Raw genomic sequence first — 25,868 nt, forward strand, 5'->3', positions numbered from 1 at the left:
GTAGCGCAAATAGAAAAATGCAGCAACTTGAATAATTCACAGTAATCTGCTCCACACATACTCATACTGATCTGATAGTCGGTTAGCAATTCTTTTACATGTGTCCCTAACGTTAGAGCCTTGATGCTCGCATTACACGCTCTCAAATGCAAGTGAATGAGATGAAAATGCGTGATACACTGTCCAGTGGGACGAATCACCCAAATTTGTCTTTAGGTAAACCAAGTCTTACGACACAATAAAAGATGAAAATGATAGAGAAGAATTCGCCGTTCGTGGTTCCAAAAATAAAATTAACTCAATGCAAATTACAGAAAGCATTTACAAACTACTAAAATCTGACAAGTGTAATCAAGTCATTATTATGTTAAATGAAAATGAAATGCGATTGTGGAGCAACATTTATTTCCGTTTATGTGATGATTGTATAAGAACATTTATTTTATAAATGAGTTCGCTGACTTCTCTGAAGCAACGACAGCGATGCTGTGATAAACAACGGAATTCCGTGCCAACCGGTGAACGACATCCAGGTCAGATGAAACTCGAGTAGCCAACACCGACAGTCTAACAAAGCCTCAATGCTTTATAGGACACCGGAGTCGCTTATGAATGTGTCGCAGGTTACAACAGTATTTGTTATCATTTAAATATTTCAATCTTCCGGTTGAGGTCATTAACTACGTTTCTAGGAACCAACAACTTTCATGGTTTCATTTGTATATATAACACAAACTCATTGCATATACATAAGCTATTTGAGAGGTGTAATGTTTGGATTTTGTAAATATAGAACCCTAAACCTGATCACTACGATCGATAAATTTCTATAGAGGAAAGTCCAGTACTTGCCTCTTTTAGATCCTTTAGATATTTATGTAGTACTTGTGAGATGAAGGTCTTCTATAAGTTCCCTTCTTATTTGTTATAAGCCTCCATGTACTATTATTACTGCATGGACACTGCAGTTGCACTAATTGAACTTTCGTCTATTGAACTTAGTTTTTAATTATTGCTCAGCAGACATTAAAGGTCACGTATCCGATGCAGCCATTGGACTTGAAGTAGTTCCGACATGCCTTTGTAACTTCGTTATTTGCACCGGCGAACTTTTGCCAAGTTTAATGTTAACAACTTTTAGTATTACACCATTAACTACGCCTGTTTTTTGACATTTGCTCTTCCATGTCATTCAAAATGCAAGAGCGTTGTGTGTAATAAAAACAGGCGTAGCAGCATTGATGAATATGGGAAATAGCCACTCCAGAAAAGATTCGCTTTGGATAGTTGCCGCCCTGCTCTCCTGAGTCTGCAATATTTGACTTATCAGTAATTAAAATACCTCAAAACTTTGGCAATTCCTCGAAAGTTTAATGAAGTTCGTGTTCTAGTAATCACGGCGTATGAGTAACATTTGGATGCAACTTGTATGATAACTATACTGGCAAAATACGAAATTGACTTTACTTCAATACTATTATTTCGGTATTTACGAGTATCTTATACCATTCAAGTATTGAAAGCCAAAAAAAATGCGTTTTCAACATTGCTTAATTCAAAGCGAAGTTGTGAAAACTCTCAAATAACTATTTAAATCGAAATAAAAACCCCAAATGGTGCACGCAATGATAGCATTAATTGGCCAAAAAAAAGTCAAACTATTGTAGGTGACATCGCCTTCCGACACGTAGGATGAGTTAAAAATAGTACACGTGAAAAAGGTCAACGAACTTTTGATGGCAGAAAGTTACAACGGAGTTTTCGGTTATTTCAAAGTTCATATGTACAATTCGATCTCTTCCACAGTGGACAGTAGATAAATCAATGAAAAGGCAATTTGAAATGGAGTTGTGCAATGCATCAAAGTTTGTGCGATTGAATTTGTAGTCAAAGTTTTTTTAATGTAAATGTCAATTCACTGATAAAATTGAAGATATTTCTTTTCGTACTCTTCTTCTTCTTAACTGGCGTAGAAACCGCTTACGCGGTTATAGCCGAGTCCACAACAGTGCGCCACGCATCTCTCCTTTTGGCGGTTTGGCGCCAATTGGTAATACCAAGTGAAGACAGGTCCTTCTCCACCTGGTCCTTCCACCGGAGTGGAGGTCTCCCTCTTCCTCGGCTTCCACCAGCGGGTACTGCATCGAAAACTTTCAGAGCTGGGGCACTTTCATCCATTCGAACAACATGACCCAGCCAGCGTAGCCGCTGTCTTTTTATTCGCTGGACTATGTCTATGTAGCTCTGTACACTTCTCAATTTAATTAAAAGTGATCTTTGATTTATGCAGCCATAAAGCTGGATTATCCTCATATAAACTGATGACAAATTGAAAATAAATGAGTTTGCACCTTAAATGAAAATGTAAAACTGTTTGCAAACGCATTAAGTTGCGTATACGCAGTGGTATACACAGTGTATTTGGTACGCAAAATGGTTGAGAATTTGATGAGTTACAAATGATAGGTGCCAACCAATCTCAATATAATTGCTTATAAGCACATCGACTGATTGGCATAGTTTCGACCTGAAGATCAATGCAGCAAGCAATTAATATAGATTTAGGTCAATTCGGTTTATCGCTATTCAATATCATGCCAAGAGTACATTATTCAGTGGGCCGTACAAATAACCTCTCAGACTGACATACGTGCTAGCAAATGGCATATTTAATACTATTATAGCAGTACAAATGTAAAAAATGTATTTCCAAAATTTCACAAAGAAAATGCGCAGATAAAAACTCATTTCAATGTAACTCACACAAATTGGACAAATTTCAGAGAAACAAAAGGCATCAACACTCATTATGCCACATAAGCGGCTTAAAAGCTTTTTGAATTAATGCAGAAGAGGAAATCAAAAACCCGCATTGCTTGCTTAGCACAAAGCAGTTTCATGTGCACAGAGGAAAAAGCAACAACAACCGTATCACTGCACATGCATTCATGGTCGTCAGCTGTTTTACGTTGCACACATGCTTCTTGCCAACTGCGGGCCCTGAATTATTCAAAGACGACAACACCAAACAGCCTTGGGCTCCTAGCGGTGTTTACTCTGCTGATTATGATGCCATGAATGACAGCAACACACCACTCCTTTAAACAACAGCAAGGGGGAAGAGCAGAGGTAGCAGATGGCATCTCAGCTGGTTGCTGAATCACAGAGACATCCTATGAGAGTCGAGCGATTGCGGGCGACCAAAGGCAAAGGAAAACGGTGAAGCAACGCCTACAGATGCTTAGCTGGTGATAGAAAAATCCACAGCATAAATTATGTAAAGTACTCGGCCACATTGGCGACCCCTTTTCATATCAACTCAATATATCTTATTTCAATGTGTGGGCAGTCAGTGCAGATAGTAAAAGTTCGGACGTTCCACTGCCGCATTCTCACATTAGTACATATGTTGTTAGCTGTGCTGTTTACCACTTCCACCATTTTTTCACTTTTTTACCTTTACCTTTTTTTTAGAATTCTATGACTTTGCATTGAAAAAGAAAAAATTTTGTTTTAGTATCATGCCGTGAAATAATGTAAGTAGAGAGGAAGTTTCTTTTCTCAGAAGATTGATAGCTGTTTTAAGGGAACTTTGGAATTTGAGAAGATGGTGCCGAAACTTAAAATAAAATGAGCTCAAATTTAAAATTTTTATCTCAATAAATTTAAAAAGAATGATAAAACTATGTAGTACTTGCTACAGAGAAATATAAAATAATCGTTTCACAAAAAAGTCATATTTAATACCGAGTATAAGAGACTTAATTTATGTATTCATGTCAATTGCTTTCTGCGTGGGCTCTTAGACGAGATTACTTTCCATGGTCTCTCTTTGACATTTATTCATTTTATTATGCACTTGTCCTTATCTCCTTCCCTTCACTTCCACTTTGTTAGGTCATTGCACAATAGACAGTAAGGGTTTCTCCTTTTATTCCATCACTCAGTCAGTTATTCATAATGCGGTCTGAGTGCGCTTTTGCATAAATGGATATTTGCTGAAGCTCTTCGATTGGAGGATTTGTCAGTGTTTCGCGAATTGTTCGCAATGCGTCGCGAGCATTATTTGCTTTGTAGAGTCTGATGCATTGTTACACTTCATCAGAGCATCTACATTGAGCACCTAAAACTTTGCAAGAAATTTAATGGAAAAACCGTGATTTTTTCTTGGATGATGTATATGGTATCACGAACCAAAAATCGTGCGCCGGTGTGATGGAAGAAAAACGCAGACTCAATAAATCACATTAATGAGTTGTTTGGAAACTCATTTGTGACTGGAACTGACTTAGAAAGCAAATCCAACTTACAACTGTGATCCTTTGTACCATACCTTAATGACGAACGAAGTGCTGATCCATAAATATTGGAGAAAGTTAAGGTTTATTTTTATCCTTTGACTTAGGAAAAGTAAAATTATTACAGACAGTTTAAATAAAATCTGCTATTTTCGGGGTGATATGAACATTAAGATATACTTGTATTATAGATTGAAGAAAACCCCCATGGATACTTGGATAGATAGCCCTAGGTCTGCAGTGACATGCCTTCTTCTTCTTCTGCGTTACAATTTTCAGTGCCAAGCAAGCAGTCTAGAAGAGCTCAAGAGCAAATGAAAGCGAATATATTACAAAGCAAAAGTCATTCCACAAGCGGATCAAGGTTACACAGAGTGTCACATATTTAATAAAATACCAAATAAAGAATTTATCATAGACATATACGAGTATACATACATATGTGCTTATGGATGATACTAAAGCACATTTAAAAACGAAAGCTTAGACTACAGAGACAGAATGTTGAGGTCGCAAGTGTCCAAGTGAAATTGCAGCGTTGCTAGAAATATATTCAGCTCGGGCGTTGCATGGCTGAGCAATGACCAGGACATGTCACCATTGCGCTCAGTCAGCGGAGCGAGAAGAAATGCGATGCGAACGCATTCCATTTTGTGTATAATTTCAATTATTTGTCAGTTTGTTGTATTCAAATGTAACGGAATTCGGCATCAAAAGAATAAATTGCATGCAGGACAAAGCAAAAGAAGAAAGATATTCTCTCCCCGAGTATTTGTATAAATATGCAAAACTCAAAATGTTTGGATCCAAAGTGAATGGGTCGGAATGCAATGTATATGAGTTTCGGTGATTAATGCAGGTTCAGCCAGTTAGCAGTTACTTCTACTCACACTGTGTAGTTGCCGTAAATCAAAAGTCGTTGAATGTTGGTTGGGACTATCTTTTCCCACCCAACTTTAACGCAATGAGATCTCACCTCAGGTTCTGCTTTAAAATCTTATGAAATGAAATAAATTTTTACGGATCGCTCTTTTGTATTTGCCTTTTTTAAATTACATACACACATATGTACATATTATAATTAATACATTAAACTGCATTTTTTTCAGTGCCATCTTAAGTCTTATAGCAAACAACCAGTGACCAGTGTGTCCTAAGCCTTCATTAAAGTGCAATCGGTAACTGTAAATTCCTGAAATATAAAAGTGAAATATTAGTAGAAATAGAAACTCTTCAAACACACCCGCCTGAACTTACTTGTCTTTCCAGGGGCACACCTCATAGTCCCTGCCTCAGCTGTTGCTCGCCTTATCTCAGCGGTAGTCTGATGAAGTCGAACACCCAATTGTGAATTCATATTTTTTGCATTTAATCCTGACTCTATTCATTGGCCCTGTGACTTATTCAGTGAGTAATAGCTGGTCACATAATTTCTTAGCCTCAAAGAGACCATCCTTCATGGCTCTAGAAAGCGATAAGATATATTAGTCACGTGTCAGTTGATTCGGTCTCCTTTGGATTCAAAAGTTAAAAGTAAATAGAAAATCTCTTACAATAAACACACATCACAAAGAACAGTAGACGAAAGCCAACGAAAGCTTGGTCTCTTTCGCAGCAGGGGCTTGCGGTTGGACCAAAATATTACACTCAATTCACTCAATTGTTTATGTCAAATTTATACCAGAGTCCAGAAAATTGAAAAGTAGTCGTCGATTTCGCCCATTTTGAAAATGTATTGTAAACGTGTTAAGGTAATATTGGTACCACGCTCATTATCTGGTTTTTATACCGATTCAATTTAGCGCTTTGTGCGACCGTGAGGGAAATAGCGAAAAGGTGGAAACGGTGCTTTCAGGAACACTCAGATTATTTACTTCTAGCCTTCTTTGTCGGTCGGTATGACGAAGACACTAATGGAATATGAATGACGCCGATTGAAGAGGAAAGGCTTTAAGCGAGTAACAAATAAGAACTTATTTCCTACCAATACATTTGCTTATGAAATTCTAGGTCCTTAGAGTGGAATGGATAGCAAATATGTGCTGATGTTAAACTTAAATATAAGCAAGACAAATATTTTAAAACTTCAACACACATATACAAAGATTTCCACATCAATGGGCAAAGTATGACAAATATTATCGAGAACACCAAAAAGAGGTTTCCAATTTCCGCAAAAAGCAATTAGGCAAAACAAGCGAATAGTGTGGCAAACATGGTTGAGCAAATATTAAGCGGCTAGGAACAATAGACCAAAGAGATAAATTACAAGAAGGCAGTGTTAATGGAAAGCACTCCATCCTATGTGGTGACAAAGGTGGGTCGTGATTCAGAAACTATAACAAATAGAACCGGCATACCGGAGATGGGCTGCAAGGAAGAGTATATTTCTAAAATGTCACAAAGGAGCGAAGGTATTACCCATTGCCCAATTTGTATTTTTCTGAAGACAAAAGGAAGGGTGCAACTTCAGGAATGAATTACTACGGTACAGTTAACTTCTCATTATTCCATAAGGAGTGATCGGTTTTTGTGGAAATGTGAACAGAAAGGCATATATGAAAAATAGCCAATATGGTTGTTGTTGTTGGGGATATAATATGATAATATGTTAAATAACATGTAACTGCCAAGCGTTTAGTAATTGCATAAACAACCTTACATCAATCATTCACAATTACACTCGAATGCAATTGACAAGCAATTAAAGTCACTCATACACAGTGTCATGAGTGTTTTCTTGAGTTGCGACAAAATAGTTCCATTTCCCTTTCAAATTAAATAAATGGAATGATGTTGTTTGTCGGAAGGAGGACACTGATTTAGAAGGAAATAAATTTCGTTGCTGAGCGCCTTTCCAACTGCATTAAATCCACTTTCATCATCAAATTTCGCTAAAAGGCTCTTAGTGAATTGCTAATTCCTAGATTTAATTCTTCTCTTTTTGTTTTCTCGGAGTGCGCTATGCTTTGGGGCACTTCGAGGCTAACACTTTCACTTCATTGCTTTGTATTTGACTTGTCATTCTCTGTTAGAGCCAACATCTATGAGGCTTAGCAGGCGTGTAGAGAGCTGATGAGCTGGACACAAACATGCAAAGTCTTCGTTTTTTTGTCCTCTCTTTCTTTTAAGTTCCCTGTGGCTGTCAGATCACATTATCCCCCCTCGTTTTAATATTTCCATACTTTCCTCTTCAAATAAAACTGGTTTGGAAGTGACTATCTCATTGCAACTATTTTGTATGAAATTTCTATATCTTTCGCTCCCTTTGTTCAAAGTTCTTCCTTACAGAGAAGCAGAGATTTAAGCTTTCAGTTTGGGTGCCAAATGTGAAATCAATAAATTCTTTGCAGTAAACAATCAAACTTCCGAGAATTTGCGAAAAAAGAGGAGTGAGCAATATCTAATGAAATGTGTACGCAATATCGTAGAAGTTAAATCATAGTCGATATTCAGATTACTTATAAATACCATTGCCTGAGCATTCTTATTTCTCTTGTCCATCGAACAGAATTTGTGTTTATTTGCTGTCTGTCCACAAGTTTGGCAATAAAAGCTTTTGACATTATTCCCTGGGAAGACGATTTGCCGACGCTGAAGATTAATGCGTCTCTAATCGAGCTGTCTGATGCTCTGTTATATTCTAGATTTGTATGAAATTTATATTACGAAAAGTAGACGGTTGAACGACTAATCGACACACTCCCCTTTGCCTCGGCGGAATTTATTTATTTGATTTTGTTGTGTTTTATTTACTTAATGTTCCGTTATTTATTTCCGTTATTTATTTGACTTTGATTCGGCTTAGTAGGTATAATGCGTATATTTACACAAATTGCATGCTAAATGTTCGTTGTTGTCTATCTTATTTTATAGTTTTTACTGCTATTTCGACTTCCAACTTACCAATTTGAGGCAAATATTTGTTATTGATTCTTCTCGATCTGCAAAGAAAGAGAAAGAGCACAAATAAAATGTCAATGAGTATATCAGCATTTATCGATTGTTTATATATATATATATTCATAGGGTTTGTCACTTTTGCCTTAAAATATTAAAATTACTAGTAATTCAAGTTATAAAATATATCCACTGAGTGAATAAATACTATAGCATGAAATCTCGTTTCTTTTTCATATTTTATACAATGTAGGCTGCATTTGGGGTGAGTTAATCTAGGTTCAGCATATGGTATTATTATTAAGTGATTCCTTAAGTAAGTAAAGGACGAATTTTTGGTGGCTTCACATTATATTTACATATATCCTCCTATGTAGAGAGCATATATTAATGTATATCTAACCGTTCATTCAACTATAAACAGAGAGTTTGTCCTCACATCAACTGCTCAAACTGCGCACTAATCAGATAAAGCCACTTGAGGTAATCTTTCCAGTAATTGGGACTTAGTAATGAGTTGTTCAGGTGTTGCAGTGTGCTAAGCATTAAATGTGTTTAATACCAAAGGTGTGGTCACTTCTTGGAACAAGTACAAATATAGATATGTACATATCACGCATACAGAGTTATGTATATGTTTTGTGTCTTCACACATGTTTTGGCTCATTAATTAATATGATCTACCATTAAAGGCAAATGGAGGCGTTTTCCATAATTAATTAATTATTATGTGAGTAATGAAATCATTTAATTATGATTCAGAATTGCTAACATAACTGAAATATCTGTAATGTAATTAGTGCATGTATATATTGCAATATAGTAAATCGGTAGAACATTCTGCTTCGCACAATTTGAAATTTAGAAAAATTTTCAATTGACTTTTTGCCAGAGAATTACTCACATACTTATTTACATAAATTTTAAATTAATCGCATTTCTGTTTTTCAGTTTTTCCCCTTCTATGAATTTGTTCTTGAAAACCAATTAAATTATTCAACGAACAATGAAAAAATCAGAGGATTATAAGCAATTTAGGATGTAAAATTTTATTCGAAGAGTAATTACAATTAGTTGTGGCGGCGATTTGAGTGAATTTTCATTTGACAGCTGTCAAATTGAAAACTCGTGCTCATGAAAAACGGTCAATACTGAAAAATATTTTTTTTTCTAGTAGTGGCAAATACCCTAAACAAGTTTGACCGAAAAACGGCAACGCAATTAGTCAGCCAATTGAAAACGTTTTTTATACGCTTTATCAAACACATAAGGTCGACAATGTTTGTTGCGGCTGTATATTCGGTTTTCGAATTCGCACATTCAATATAACAACTCTCGGCCATTGGTTGGCTAATTAGGGTTGCCACAATGATTTTCGCAAATAACCGGAAAATTTGCGTTCAAAATTGTGAGCGCTTTTTGATTTGGTGTCCACTGCGGCACTCGCTGTTGTTGTTACATCACTTGTTAGGCATGAATACACACCAAATACTGATGCAAACGTTAGAGTTCCCAGAATAACTGCGGTCACAAAAATTGTTTGCGCCGACGAAACACGCTGACGATTTCTAAAATGGGCGCTTGCTGCTGTGCTCTTAAATAAATAAATGCCAATAACCACAACACGCTCGCTTGCTTTCATGTTGACAGTGTTTTAGCAAAACAAAAAAGCTGCGCAGGCTTTGGGGAATTCGCCTGGTTTCAGCTACGACCTGAGCCATTTATCAAAACTATATTCGCAAAATTGCTTTTTGTGTTTCACTAATTTGACATTTGTTGTTGGGATTTTACACTTGCTTGCCGCCCGCTGTTTGTTCTATTCTTTAAAACTATGTATATTGAGTTTTGTTCTATTCAAATAAGTAATTAAACGAGAATTCAATTATTCCTATTACATAATTCATACTAGCCGACCGCTCCGGATTCGCACGGCTTTAAACAAACATTTCAAATTTTATTGATTTTTACACACGCTCCCAAACATATGTATGTACTTCCCGTTTCTTGCGTGGGTTCATTTAAAAAAGTAAAAAGAAGAAAATTCGAGCATATTTTTTATTTTTAATGAGCTAAATTTTGATTACGACCTCTAGTCTTTGGTGTCCGATGAAGATAGCGTAATAAAACTTTACACCAATATCGATAACGATTACAGGAATCGGAAGTCTCATAGCGGAAGCGGATATGATACAAACCGAAATCTTCTATGAATAGGAAACATTTATGTTAAGCCCACGCTGCTTCCGTCACTAAGCACTTTCTGAAGAAGGGACGTTTCCTGTCCAATTTCGCTCTATGTCGAACATCCGTTTCCGGTAAAATATTTCCAGTTCCGGCACATCATATCTGGTTCCATCGGTTATCCCAACATCAACATCATATCCGGTTACCCCATGAGGTCACTGACCCCACCCTGATCACGTGATGTAGTTAAAAGATCACGTGATATTTTTGTTTACAGGTCATTGATCCTGCCCAGATCACGTGATGTCAATTCAAGGTCACGTGATATTTTTGAGTGAGTTCAATGACTCCACACTGATCACGTGATGTAGTTACAAGATCACGTGATATTTTTGTTTACATTTAGAGTGAGGTCAATGACCCCACACATATCACGTGATGTCAATTCAAAGTCACCTGATATTTTTGTTTACAGGTCAATGACCCTAGCCTGATCACGTGATGTCATTTCAAGATCACGTGATATTTTTGTTTACAATTTGAGTTGAGGTCTTTGATGTCCGATGTCTTTCTCTCGGATTATGAAGTGACCCTGTATATTTCTAATATTTTGACGATTTTCAATTTCAGATTAAGATTCGCCGGAGTCTTTTTGTTACCCTCACCTGGGGACTATTTCCAGAAAAGTTTAGATTATAGCAATAAATATAGCCTATGTTATACGAGGTGAATGCAGCTTTCGAATGGTGAAAGAATTTTTGAAATCGGCACAATAGTTTTAGAGCTTATTCATTACAAACATACATACAAATCTTTCCTCTTTATAAAGTAGTATAGATAACGAAAAATTCTAAAAAAAAATCCTAGAGGTGTTTTCATCATGTAACATATTCATTTATATATATTTTTTTATTTTATATGCTACGTAGCTAGTCCGCCCACATATAAAACACAAAAATACAATTACATGCGTTTGTGTTGTGGAGATACATTCTCGCATTAGTTGCTGAGTGCTTGTCATGCCAGCATATTTGTAGCCTTCATAAACGAGATGAACAAGATGCAAATATGCCAAAAATCATAGAGAGTGGAACTCTCATGCAAGCGAAGAATTCTTGCAGGTATTTCTTGTGGGTATGTGCACCGGCTAAACCGTTCAACGCCAATTACATGTCCACAGAAATTTGGGCAAAAGTTGAAATTGCTTTACTCAAAATGCTCGTGCTGTCTTCATCCTTTCTCAGGACATTAAAAATGATTTGTGGTTATGTGACTCGGTTTTTGCGCTTCTTGCAACTTGAGTTTGTTTAGGATCGAGCCTCTTTATCGTTGTTGTTTTCAATTTAACATGGTTTGTTGTGGACAAATAAAATTAATTTACTCAGCTAGTACTCAACTATAGGAAATTACATCGCGTCATTCCGTTTGCCTTTTCTTCGTGAAACTTATCAAATAGCAATTAGCCGAAAGGGTTTTAAAAATGTTTTTTGAAACTTCTCTGTTTCTAAATTTTTTGTCTATGTTTTTCCTTTACTTTCGTCGCATAACGTAATCATGAGCTTAAGGCTTGCTTTAGAGCTTTCAGTACCCAATTTTTTTACTCACGTTATCACTGTTTTTGTTGTTGTGGCATAATGCTGGCAGGAAGTTGCATGAAAACTCTTTCAACACTTTTTCATTTGAATTTCACGGCGACTTGCTCATTATATTTGCTATGCAATTCAACTCATTAGTGACGCTTCACTGCATAAACCTGGAAACCAAGAAACGACAACAAAGCAGTGAGTAGAAAATGCCTAAAAGGAGAAAAATGTAGAAATAAGCTTTTAATTTGATTTCAAGCAGCAGGCACCATAATTCAAATAAGATTTTTGTTTAGCAAAGAAATTACTGCAGGCAAAACTTATGTCATCGACTGCCAAGTGCGAGACTGCCGCGCCACCTCTCCTTCCATTTATTAGTCAGAGCCAAGCATGCAAATACGCATTTTATTTAGATGCTTTTCTCCCATTTCCATGGTAATTCGCTTTATGTCGCTTCATCTCCTCCATTCGTGTTTCATTGTTTCTTGGCCAATAGACAAACCTGCTTGCGGCCACATTGTTTTTGATGAAGTAACTTTCCCGCTTCAGACTTTAAAATGGCTTACTTTGCTTGGTTGCATGTGAAAACACAGCGAAAGACCGCCATATTTTCACAATCAACAACAACACAAATGATCGCTTATATAGCTTTTATCGTAGGCGCAACGGGGCGTATGAGTAACCTCGGAAACCATTGCGTTTGCCTTTAATTGATAACTCTTTCGCATTCCCCACAGCTGTTCACATGTTTCTTTTTTTCTTTATTTCCACTTTTTAAAGCGATTCGTTAAGTTGGAAAAGCTCAACATACATACATGAAACTCGCATCAATGACGATGAAGAGGTGCCAGCGATGAAAAGTATGCAAATATTTTCACAAGGGTTAACACTCACGCACGCAGGCAAGATTTCTATAGGAGAGCTAGCACTCGTATGGCTCTTTGATTGTGTTTGTGCGTTTGTGTCCAGTCTCCTATATATAATAGATTAGCTTTGCCACTACTCGTGTTGGGCCATTTCCGTTACACTTGCCGTTGTGGTAGCGGAAGTGCGGGTAGGTGGAACACCGCCGGGGCTGCAGAGAGGTGTGCCGCTTGGCTGTGGTTATGGTTTACAGTTACTTTGTTGTGATATTACGGTATTCATTGCTGTTTGCATTGCCATTGCCATTGGCGTTGGCGTCACTTTGGAACCTGTTATCGTTAGCACTGCAACAACAACATCAACAAAGGCGGTTGGAACGCGACTGAGCCGCTAAATTGTTCGCGACCACTCGTTGAAACTTGTTTAAAGCGGAGCCTATATATTTTCTTTAAAATTGCATTGATTGGATGAGATTTCTATCATCCTCTATAAAATATCAAATGATAACTGAAGACAAATACCTAAGGTCATTTTATTATTGTAAAAAAAAACAAATTTTCACTGCTTTCCGATTTGAATTTCCAGTTTTGACTCCTATAAAGAAGCAAATATAGCCACAATCCTTTCTTCATTTGTTGAAAGCCAATTCATGTTCACTCTTACACCGCTAAAATATTAAGAATTCGTTCAGGCATGAATAAAAATGTACACTCAAATACAGTTTTAATGTGGAAGTTTCCAATGACAAGCAAAAATGGAGCCTTAAAGCACAAAATTACAAAACTATGCAAAGAGGAAACCCTTTTGTGTAGACCCTTTGATAAATGGCGTTGCTGATGCAGAACTTGTGAGTTGAGAAAAGAGGGACAACTTGGTCGACGACTATTATTCCCACTTGGCTGGTCAGTTTGCAGAAAGCATTTGGATTGGAAAAATGCGATTTTTTTATTCTTTATGCTTTTGCGCCTGAAAATGTGCTACACAGGAATTCGCAAAATGACCAAGAGACAAAGGCACTCTTATAATTTTCAAAATGAATACCGACACACTTTTAGGAAAATTTTCATAAAGTTTTAATGACAAAATAGAGGAGAAAGCGCACAATTATAAATGCATAAGTGTGAGTGAGTGGGTATTGTTGCGTATGCGTATTCATGTGCAATTTTGCGCATCTTGAAGCTTTTCACACCTTAGCGACTAAGAGTAATGCAATGCGCAGTTGGAAACTTTTTTCTCTTCTAATGAAACAGAAAATGGAATAAATGTGCCTATTTCCATCCAAATATGTGGATAGCGTATACAACTGTATGAGGTTACTTCATTTATAATAATTCAGTGAACCATCAAATCAGCAAACAAACACACATAAACAAATCTACAAAATATAATAAATTCACAAGTAAATACAGAAAAACGTATTCGTATGACTTACTACGTTGTGTGTGTATGTGCTGTGGTTTTTGTGTTTATGTAAGCACGTAACAACCAAACGAATTAGTGGAGCAAACTATTAATCGCCTAATTAAACTCGGCATTACTGTTGTTAATGTCGGAGGACCAAATGTCTGGCATTTCGAAAGAAATTAGTTAAATGAGATAAAACATGGTGTTAATTATCATAATAGAGGCCATCAAGTTGATGAAATTGAAATCAGCTTGATAATGATCTATCTATCTATCTCTAATTTTAGTGATCGACCGCTTTGAGACACATTATAAAAGAAAGGAGAAAAGAAAAAAATATTAAAACAGCTACTTGGTGTGTTGGGAAATTGCTGGAACTTTGCTTAACTCAGCAGCTTGCATGCCGATTTTGTAATCACACCAAAAGTAAATCTCCAGCTTAACATAAATTACAACAAAGCACATACTCGTACAAACGCATTAGCTTTCTCAGGAAATGCGAAGAAGACTAAGAAGTAATTCAAAAAAGAAAAGCGACACAAGTGAAATTAAACATCTTAAACAAAAGCGGGATGTGAGAGCGGATGAGAGGGAGATGGTAGCTCATCAAGTGTGGCCAAACGGCCTTACCCAAGCTTGGGACCTTGGACAGCTAATGTGCTCTAACATTAAGTTCACTTTTGTGGAAATAAATTTGCTTCGCACACAACACTATCAATGTTGGATCTCAACTTTGTTGGCATAACCTATACACACATACTGTACATTGTGTTACTTTGTTGACTTTTGTGTCTTGGACGCTTTCCTCCTGCTGCCATTACTCTCTGCGTCTTGGCACTTAGTGACTTTAATTTTAGATATTCATCTTAATTGCTAGACGGTGGGGGAATTCGGAAGACAAATGACTGAAGCGGTGAACAAAGTGCCAGACATAGATGTGTTCCCGTGCTTCGTGTGACTTGTAGTGTAATATTTTTAATGAATGCAATTTGAGGAATTAAATGCCACGTAACTGTTTGACCCCAAGGAGTTTTGAAGTAATTTGTTTAGTCGCTTTTGCGAAATGGATGGTAATGAACGTGGCCAATGAGAATTTGACGGTGTCGAATTATATTGAATATACCCGGCCTTTCTCTGCCTTTTCCGTGCATATTTAATAATATGAAATCAAAGTTTCTTATTTACTAAGAATGAATGTAATAAACAAAACTAACAACTAGCGCTGGAACTACCCAGAGCAAAATGTGATTGACATAGTTTTTGAAAAGATTTAAAGCAATAAAGAAATAATTTAAAATTCCTGTGAATTTAAATCATATTGGCAGCATGTCTATTCATATAAATGCGCGTTCACTGCTCTACTTTACTGAATCAAGAGTATTATAACAGCAACAACAAAGTTGATGTCTACCGATTCAAACATATGAAAATTAGTCCGGAAGGTAAATTGTGTGTGAGTAGTGGTATTTTCCTTCCCAACGAGACCGTCCACACTTTTAAATCCAGTTATCACATGTTGCCCCCAACCACCTCTTCGACACTTATATTTTGGATTTTCGAATTTATCGTTTATCGTTTTTTTTTTTCATTTTTCTGCCTGTTCTCCGGCTTTTCGCCGGGGTTGTAACTGCACCGCCATCAAACTGCAGTGTTCCATTGACCTTTTAATTGACGACTGTTCAAGCAAATCGCATTTTCACTGCGCAACAGACAGCAACAACAATTATTTCGAGTTGAAATTAAAGGAAATTTCCAACAAATGTCCAGCTTAACTGCAGAGACAGACAATTTCGGGAAAGCAGACTAAATGCAGCTGGAGGGGAATAAGCTCGGTAGGGTAAGACAAATAAATGAGTAGATTGACCGTTACTGACCAAAAGAGTGCAATATTGATAAAAGTCCAAGTCAAAATGACAGCCAGCAGTCGAACAATGGCCACAGGGAATAAGCAGACAGACAGACGTGCCAAATAAATACGAGTATGTATATGTATATATATTTGAATTTAAAAAGGCTGATTCGTTCGGCCAGCAATGGTGCTGAATAATGAAACTTTGCTGGGGCAAAGGGTCCATTGACATTCAGTAGTAAGTAGTAGTAGCGAATTTAAAATTGTAATGCTAGTAACTCTTCAAACTAAAACAATAAAAGCCGACGATGCTCCCAAGAACCCGCAAAGCCACGAAGAACAGAGCTGGAATGAGACTAACGCCTGAAGAAATAGGATTGCTCGGTGTCTGTATCCAACAGTGCAGACAACCGCAGAGTGAACTGTGCAGAAGCAGCTCTGGTTATCCTCACGCAGGTGGCCTTCTTGTCCGCCGTAAGCAAGGAACGCTTACTGCGGTTGTTTCGGCTTCTTCTTGTTATTTGGGCTGTAATTAATGCTATTGTTGTTGTTACTGAGCTTGTTATTTAGGCCAGCTGGTGACTTTCCGGCTTATTTCGACAGTATAATTATGTTAAACTGTATTAATGGAGAAGCAGGTGTTGGAGAGATAAGCACAGAATACTGTGTGCCACTTAGGTTTACCCATAAAGCCGCCATAATTTAAGGAGAGTTACACTTGTACTTACACCAATACTATTTTATGGCACTTAAGTGATTTAAAGATATACCTAAATGTATGCTATACGATACAACAAGAGACAATATTGGGTCAAATGTTGTCGGAGTGGAGATATTTTGTATGTAACTACTAGAATTGCGGAGAAGCAGCACATTATTTCTTATTTTCTCGGTTACGTTCATACACATGAGTCTCTGAGTTATTTGAATATGAGCTTATTCCAAAATGAGCTACCGATTCATGTTAAAAATTGAATTTCGAATTAAGTTCAGACTGCGGAATAGGAATATCACCAAGTATCGTGAAAAATAAATCAAAATAAAAAGAAAAATTTTTAAAAAGCGGACCCGAAGTTTTATGGACAATTCAATGGACACTGAAATGAAAATAAAATACTCGTTTTATCTTTTTAACTTTTTTTAGTTTCATATAAAATTAAAAGAAAAGTATTTAAGTTACAGGTTATGGGTCGAGGTTCCGTGAAATCCATAAGAGTCAAGGACTCTGCTGCTAGAAAATGCTGTGTGGATGTTTGCCTTCAAAATGAAAATTAATTTTGAAAATTTGTCATATTTTTAAGCCGATACATACTGAAAATTTAGTATTTAAATATTTAAACTTTCAGCAGTCAATCTTATTGAATGGGCCTCAGGAATGTAAACACAAGTATTAACTCCAGCAGAAGCAATTACTTCAGATAACGTTACTTGAATGAACAATTTAGTTATAGAATTTACGCCGCGATATTAGCCAGAGAAACCGTTTTTATATGCAATCATTCTATCCAGTCATCCACATTTGTGCGTGATTGCAGTTTGCCACTGCGTAACTGTTCTCATCTGCAATTCAAATGTGCAACAAATTGTGAGCATGCTCAATTTCACTACAACCGCACCATTTCTCCACCACGAATGTTTGTGTTTGTAGCAACAGCAGCGCCACCATCCGCTGCCCCACCGCATCAGCGGCAAATCAAAATCAATTGACGAGTGTTGAATTGTATTTGTGGTTGACTCTGCTGCCTTTGATTGCTCATTCAAATTGGTGAAATCTGGCTATATTTCCACTTGTGTGATGTTGTGGATCGAGCAGCACATGCCACCTTGCCACTTGCAACGTGCAACAAAGTAGCCATAAGCTATCAAGTAAATCAAGCAAATCAAATCGACAGCGATTGTAATTGTGTGGGTGCCATAAACACGCTAGGGAAATATATTGGGTAGTATGGAGTACACACGTGTGCGTATGATATCTACACTTGTGTATTAAGCGAAAGCACTTGAAACCGTAAGCTATATCAAGCAGTGGTTTGCGTTAGTGATGAAAGGTCATGAGGGATCGCAATCTAGTAACAAATGGAAATGCATTTTGGTTTTAATTCTCACTCGTGCCCGTTTTGGTTGGAAAGACTTTGGAAAGCCTTAAATTTTATACATCTGTCGGTTGACATATTGACTGGAATATTTTTTGGATGGTAATCTTATTTTCCTTTTTGTTGGAACCTTTCATCAACTCTTTTCAATTATCATCTATATAAGAAGTCACAAAGTTTGGTTCACTTAATTATGTTCACAGGGCCCTCCACTTTTCGCTATCATTATTGTTCTTATTGCTTCAGTAGCGTCAGAGCATGTGTCGACGAGGAAGCAGCACGAATGGTTGACTGACAAAATGGGCAATTAGTAACCTATCACAGGAGGTGTCAGATTTTCCCAACAATAGTAACAGCAACATCCGGAACCACACACGAAACCCGAAAACGATGCAGTCAATATGAATAAAAAATAACACTTTCCTTCTTCTATTCTTTAAGGCGGCGAAGCTCTAACACCACCAAATGTGGCAGTGACAGAATCAACGGTGGCTGAGAATCGTGTGGCATTAGTGTCAGCCAATGCTGACAGAGTTCACACGCGACGAGGACAGTTGGCAGCCTCGCCTAGGTCGGATGGCGCAAAAGATAGACCGTGCGGGGAAATGGCAGAAATATAGTAGTTTGCCAACAATTGCAGGAACTTTCTTATCTTTTTCATACAAGTGACCAGTGTTTTTATGATTTGCTTGTTTGGGAGGTGTGCAAAGAAAATTCAACGACATGCACTTGCAGCGATGTTGAAAATTCCTGGTCGCTTTTAATTCAAATCGGAGTTCTTTACATATATTTACAGCAAGAACGAAACCTTTGAACAAGCAAATAAAAGCTTGTTATACTGTGGACGAGATTTAGAACAATCGGTAGAGTACCACATTCAGATATATTTTAAAGCTTACCTATAGTTGAGGCTTAAGATCGAATTTACCTATCTTAATGGCGTTTTAAAGCTAAATAGATAGGTTTACTATAGGCATAGACTACAACTAATACTCATACTCATGTACTGATTTCCAAGCCGTTCGCTTGGTTTGCTGTGATGAATCTGTCAACAAAAAAAAAAGACAGAGCATTTGGAGAGGCAACAACTTGACAAGATACTGCACTGAGGCAAGACAAGACCAGACAAGAGGCAACTCTTTGAAGTACAAACGTAAGCGGCTTAAGAAGTTCACTAACCCTATACAATGGCAATATAATATATTATAAATTTATATATATGTACTGAAGGTATGTGTGCGTGGAAGGAAAATTTGTGAGTTTGTGGCACCAACGCAATAATAACAACTTTCTTAAAGAAAAGTATGCATAACTTATTTTTAAGTGTTTTTCTTGTTGAATTGTTGCCGGCGTCTTGACAAATGCGGACATGCCGTAACGCATGCAAAGCAGATTGTCGCACATATGACATTATAACTTTTATGAATAGGACCACAAATTCCACCCGCTAAGAACTTGATTGCTATTTGCTGCAACTCTAAATTTTAACTATGTGAAAGAGATCTTTAACCATGTCATGAAATCATTATAACAGCTCACGGTCTAATTTTCTTATTATGAGTCCTTTTCTTATTTAGTATTGTGCACGAACTCTGACAAGGCACCGTATCAACTTTTTCTCAAGGCAATCGTACGGTGTTGCCACACTTGAGTTTATGTTTGCTTAACCATATTAGTGTTCATAATTTAGCAACTTTTATTATCCGCATTAAAACCATGAGCATACGTGGGACCGCAGAAGGCGAACATACTTATGTATATACATTGTGGAGAGCAAACACAACTATAATCCTATTGTTAGACATATTTGGAGGTAGGAAAGTGAGACACTTCTACATATTCATGTACATATACGGGTATACATACTGGTTGGTTGCAAATATATGTTTGCCTACCACTGCTCTCCTCTTTTTCTCTTTTGTGCACTGACAATGAAATGGTCCATCCAAGCCCCAACAGCACCAAGCTAACAGCGGTGAGAGTGATGATCGCAGCTTGGTTTCCTCAAACTCTTTCTGCTCACAATCAAATTAATTTTACTGTTAAATTCAATTTGCACAATCACAATGTGAATGGGAATGGTTTACAAAATTTGCAGAACTTTAGCTTAATTGATGTTACTTATATCCGGTATACGTAAGTAGTTTCAAAATGTCTTCAAATTGCCTCAAACTAAGATGGCACGGCAGTTGGCTTTCACTATTTCAATTATTTGTTGTTAATTTTTCTATCTATATTGGACTAAAACGGTCTGTTTTTTTCAATTGCTCGCCTTTCGCAGGCAGTTCTTCACACTCTATTCCTGTCTTTTTACTACTTTTTCTAGTGTTTTGACTCCTCACCACTTTGGTTCCGCACTCTTAATTTGGCATTTACCTCGCTTAACGGTGTTTGTGGTTTTCCTGCATTTTAACATTTTAATTTAATTTCTATTTACATGTTTTCTTGTTCATTATAACTAGCCAGCATAAAAGTCAATTGACAAATTTAAATTGGATCATAAAAGAAAATCATTAGCTTCTTAAACTCTGGAATTATTTTTTAATTTAAATGCTAAATTCGTGTAGGCATTTTATCAAAATGCAAGCTTATATTGTGGTGAGCTTTTTACATCATGAGGTGAATTAAAAGATGTTTCTAATTTTCAGCTAGTAGAAATTGCAAGCTGAACTAGACAGATGGCACGAGTATCCCTTCTAATACAAGAAAATAGTAAAGCACTGGTTTATATTTTATTAAATTAATATATTGAAACTGTTATTGGCACGCAAGGGAAAAGGTTAAAGAAAAAAGTGTAAACAGTTGAGCTCTTAACTACCTTATATGCTGGCGTGAAAGTTGAAAAAGGTATTGGTTTCCGGCGTTAAAGGTGAAGCACTGCTCTCCTCTGGATTTGCTATTGTTTCAATACTCTCATTAGTGACGGCTTCATTCTCCGGTTATGCTACCGTTGCGGCTGGGACACCGATGGCGCTCCATTGTAACTATAAAAACAAAAAAGAGGAAATAATTCACCGAAATTGCAGGATTATTTTCAAATACAACACAAATAACAGCGAAGTGCACCAATTATTGCGGCAGAGACAATGCGAATTGTGGCACTAAGATCCCAAGTGCGACAATAGGTAACAACAAAAGCTCCAGTAAACGTGTCGCGTATAAAGCGAACAATGCAAATGCCACGCGAGTGAATGAATGAATGCAATGCCACAAAAAGGTGGCAAACTGCGAACTGTAAACAGTTACGCGTGCCACAAAAGCATTAGCATAAAAGTGAGAAAAAAGAAAAATACAATAACTGTATTGTCAACGGTTGCAAGAATGCTACATTAGCTGAGCAGCGTTAACCCCGAGTGCACACTGACTTATCTGCTTTCGTGTTGAACACAGTCTTCCTGTTGCAATTTCCGCGTTATTTCTGTTGTTATTGCTGGATAATCTTAAGAAAATTAACTTTTCGTGTGGCACACCTTTTTCGGATGAAATCTTAATATATAGATAACAAATCAAGTACTGATTCAATGGACTTCGTATCCAAGCCAAAAAAAAAAACCTTCAGAAAAATAAATGTGAATTACTTACAAATAGGCACAAAGGCACTTACAATATAAATATTTAATGTACATAAATATGAACATTTTCCTATTACTATTACTCGATTCAGATTCTTATAGGAATACACATACAAATTAATGAACAAACATACACAAACATCGAACTTCACATGTGTCACAGCTCCCATTTGAAAATGTCAAGGACGTAAGGAAATGTTTGTTGTATTCAATAAATAATATCAGAACAAATACTGAGCAGTGGAGGGAGGTCGAACAAGCATTCTCCAAAGTGGATGGGGTGTGGCGATGCTCAACGCAGCAGGAGCTGACATCGAATTCGAGATTGGATGGGAGTCTGGGTGCCTTGGGCATCGCTTCGATGCGTCCTTATGCGTTTGGATGAACTTTTGCTGTTGTTATTGTTCAGAGGTACGCATTTTCTGCCACTTCAGTTATTTTCTTCTTCTTTATTTTTTTGCAGTGAGAACATGAACATGAGCGAAATTGTAGTTCAAAAATGTGAGAGTAAAATTCTTCCACAGAATAAAGACTTTTCATTTCAAATACTGGTTCAGGTTGTTCAAATACGTAGGCCTAGTCATCCGAAGTCATTCAGATGATTATTATGCAATATTTTAGATTGTGTCCGTACTTCATTAATTATGGTCTAATTGAACTTGAATATGCAACAAAAGATGCTCCAAGAACATTAATAATATATTTAAATGCTGACTGTGGCTCATACAGTTGTCTACATCCAAATGTTTTGTAAGACAAAGCTATCAATCATTGGTTTACCCCTATCACCTTTATTTTCCAAAAATAATATTTCTTAGAAGAGTTAAATTTGTAAAAAAAAATGAAGTAAAATTATGGCAATTATACTCGTGACAATTTTCATGTGAACATAAAGCGTTCATATGTTGGCTTTTGAATAAACGCATAAGTGTCGCGCCTTAATTACCCACTCTTTGGGGGAACCACAAAAAAACACACAAACAATAATCATATTATAATAGCTTATGCAAACACAAATTATTCACATGTCCTAAAATACAGCAAAAACCGAAGAATATATAATTATCGTGCCAAGAAAAAGGTCAGATTTAAATTTGTCGTTACATTAAGTGTTCCAAAGAAGGAAAAGTGTCGCAAATGAAAAAGGTTCGTCAAGCATGTCTGAATGTAGTGAGGGTTTTATCCTAAATAAATATTTTAATAAATGAATAGAATTTGTTTTCAGCAAATGAGTAAGAAGTTGATTCGAAAGTAAGGTATAAAAAGTGACAATGGAAAAACCATTATGGCAAATGTGTCATTAAACCACTTCATATTTGGATTTTAACAATTATAAAAATATTTACACATTTTTTTAAATTTATATAAATATTCTCACTTCAGCTGTGATATTTAACAAATTCCGGCCCAACCCACTATACTCTAAACACTCCAGGTCTTGTTTTAATTGCGTGTCCCTACTTCTCCTACAGACACACCTAAATGGCAGTTGCCGCCATGTGTGCCTTTAATTATTGCTTCTTCGCACTTTTGCACTTTCCGGAATGTTTTTCCGCCCTCCTAGCCACGAGAAATTTATGAGCGTGTGGGAAATAAGGAGTGAGACACGGGGAAATAATTTAAAAACTTTACAAGGGCGTTTAATGAGTATGTGTATGTATGGCAATGGTGTAGTCAGTGAGGAGTTGTGAATATTGTTGCTGTTCTTATTCATGATTTTATTCCATTATATACACACCTGAATATACATACATATAAAGAGAATAATTTATTTTTATTGTTTGCACTTAACTCTGTTGAAAAGCTTTATATTAAATTTTGTGCAGAGTAACTGGATTAATTAAAATAACTTACCCTTTTTAATAATAAAAAATATATTTTCAAATTTATTTGAGGCTTTTGGTTGTTTGTTATTTAAAAGAGATTTGCTTGAGTCCCTTTACACATATACGAGTATGTAGAGTTTGTTATTCACTATGCTCGATGGGTGACCAGTCTCCCAATAGTTGGTAATTATCAACATATTATAGGCTCAATTGAGCATGCCACATTGAATGCAAATGAAATGGAATTAAATCTTTTATGAAAACATAATTCTACTCAAACAGACACCCCCACAAATGGAAATAGTTTATTGACTGCTAAATAACTGTTAATACCACATGAGGCAAGTAATTGCCATTATTATTGTTTCATTCCATTCCATTAACATTTACTATAATATTCTGATTTGTTTGCTTGTTTGGGAGCACAATGGCCCCGAAGTTATAATATCTTTCATATATCGAGCTGTGATTTCGCTTTCTTTATTTTCATAAGAAGATATCCTGAGCTTTTCTCTAACATGAATTATGCCGATGTCAAATTAGAAATTCTCAGAACGTTTTGTGGCCATTCCCTTGTTAAGCATTTGGGAATTTGTATTCGGTCAAGTGGAATAAAACAACAACAAAAGTACATTAGCATACAAATATGGCCAAACAAATATCCATAATGAGTCACATCAAATATTAACGTAATTTGATCGGTCAGTGGTTTACGATATCCCTGAGTTTTTATGCAAAATAAATAGTTTCAGTCAAATGAGATGAGTAACTTCGTGTTCCAGAGCAAATTAGCCTTACACTAAGTATTAAGACGGGGCAATTTAAAATTGAAATGACAATTAAAGTGCGTCTTGAAGGAAGCTATTGACAAAATAATGGTACGCCCATGGAAGGTGAGACAATAAGTGCGTTCAGTCAAAAGCCAGTCGGATTGTGGTTGAGCACACAAATGGAAATGAAAACCCAAGAAGACGAAGAATCAGAAGCGGAATAGAAAACATTCAAAAGGTACATTGCTCCGCTTTCACGGCCAAAAGCCGATTGTTATAAGAAGCCACAGGCGAGAGAATGAACAGGAAAATAATTTCACTGAAGTGAATCTTTGCGCTCGCACGTGCCAAGAAAACGCGCACAAATAAGGCGAGAAACAGATTTAAATACGCAATGTAACTTTCGGGCTTCACCGAAATGCAATCGCAGCCAATGTAAATATTTGAAATGAGCAAAAGCGCAAAAACTAAAAGTAAACACTATCTCAGAGAGGACCAAAAATAATAATCATTAAGCAGGAATATTAAAGTGTCGGGATGTTTCTCGCTCTCAGGAATATGAAATATGAAATCTAAGCACATTTACATTTTTAATAAGCGTTAAATCATTTAGAACTAATGGCTGTTGGAGCGTACTTTTTCCCATGATGCACATTCCGGATCTTTTTTCTATCTATCACAGCGGATATTGCTGATTATGACGCTGATTAGATGACGGAAACCGTGAGCAGAAGCGTCTGAGCGTTTAATTAATATTTATGTGCCCCCGCGGTTTTGATTTTTTTCTCTAGAACACGTCAGATTACTAACGGAACTGACACACATGGACATGCACGTTGGATACACTGAACACTGAGCGGTAAGCTAGAGCCCTGAATACGAATCTCACTTATGCTACATTGACATTATTTCGCCTTGTCGCTTATATGCACTTAGCCACTACTAACTATTCGCTATTTTTCTAGTATTTTATTAACATCGCCCTTCTCGTATGTCCCCATTTTTGCTCGTTGCCGCCGACTCGTAGCGAACCGTAATGGTCCGGCCCACGTTATAAACTGAACTGAATCGCCGCTGCGACTGAGGTAGAAAGCCAAGTGGAAGCGGGGTAGAGAGGCGTGACGGAAGGCGCAGATGCGGAGGCTGTGTGTGGAAGCGGCGCTGCCGGTACGAGCTAGTGTGCGTGTTGGTGCTGCCATTACTGCATCCTTGAGCACAACACTGATTGTCCACGTGGTCCCTCTGGCCGCTAGCAGCGACGCCGCTGACTTAACATTTACCGGGGCTGCTGATTTAGGTGTTCTCTTTTTGCTGTTAAATTCGTTACTGTTAAGACTTAGCAGAGGCTTTTACAGAGAATCCACCGCGTTGGACACATTGTTGCTTAAAAACACGATACATTTTGTGAGCGGCTTCGTAAAAGTACAGAATTAAAATGGAATAATACATTGCGGGAGAGAGAATAATGTGAATTATTAGGTTCTTCTGTGGTAACGCTACTAGATAAGTGTACTAAAATATGGTG

At 36.9% G+C, this 25,868-nt stretch overlaps 1 long non-coding RNA gene across 1 annotated transcript; it reads right to left on the minus strand.

The window, feature by feature from the left end:
- Positions 1 to 5,370: 5,370 nt before the first annotated feature.
- Positions 5,371 to 25,078, minus strand: LOC128922105 (uncharacterized). Its single transcript, XR_008471371.1, has 5 exons — positions 24,980 to 25,078; positions 20,994 to 21,159; positions 8,205 to 8,242; positions 5,556 to 5,762; positions 5,371 to 5,490 (listed from the first exon to the last, which is right to left on the minus strand). It is a non-coding gene; the product is annotated as an uncharacterized LOC128922105 (long non-coding RNA).
- Between the last annotated feature and the right edge of the window lie 790 nt (positions 25,079 to 25,868).

Source organism: Zeugodacus cucurbitae, chromosome 5 (assembly GCF_028554725.1).
Source record: "Zeugodacus cucurbitae isolate PBARC_wt_2022May chromosome 5, idZeuCucr1.2, whole genome shotgun sequence".
NCBI lineage: Eukaryota > Metazoa > Arthropoda > Insecta > Diptera > Tephritidae > Zeugodacus > Zeugodacus cucurbitae.